This window comes from Stomoxys calcitrans, chromosome 2, assembly GCF_963082655.1.
Source record: "Stomoxys calcitrans chromosome 2, idStoCalc2.1, whole genome shotgun sequence".
NCBI lineage: Eukaryota > Metazoa > Arthropoda > Insecta > Diptera > Muscidae > Stomoxys > Stomoxys calcitrans.
This window is the reverse complement of record NC_081553.1, coordinates 180,561,435-180,561,665: the sequence shown is the minus strand read 5'-3', so window position 1 is coordinate 180,561,665 and position 231 is coordinate 180,561,435.

The following is a 231-nucleotide window of genomic DNA, read 5'->3' as shown; positions in this document are numbered from 1 at the left end:
TGGGCCTAAGACTTTAAATTGGCAGTTCGGAATATATGGGGGCTTTGTCAAAATATAGTCCGATATAGCCCATCTTTGAACTTAACCTGCCTATGTAGAAAAAACAAGTAAAAGCGTGCTAAATTCGTCCTAAAATCAGGAGATCGGTTTATATGGGAGCTGTAACAGGCTATTCACCGCTTCAGACCATATTTGACACATATATTGAAGGTCATGGGAGAAGCCGTTGTA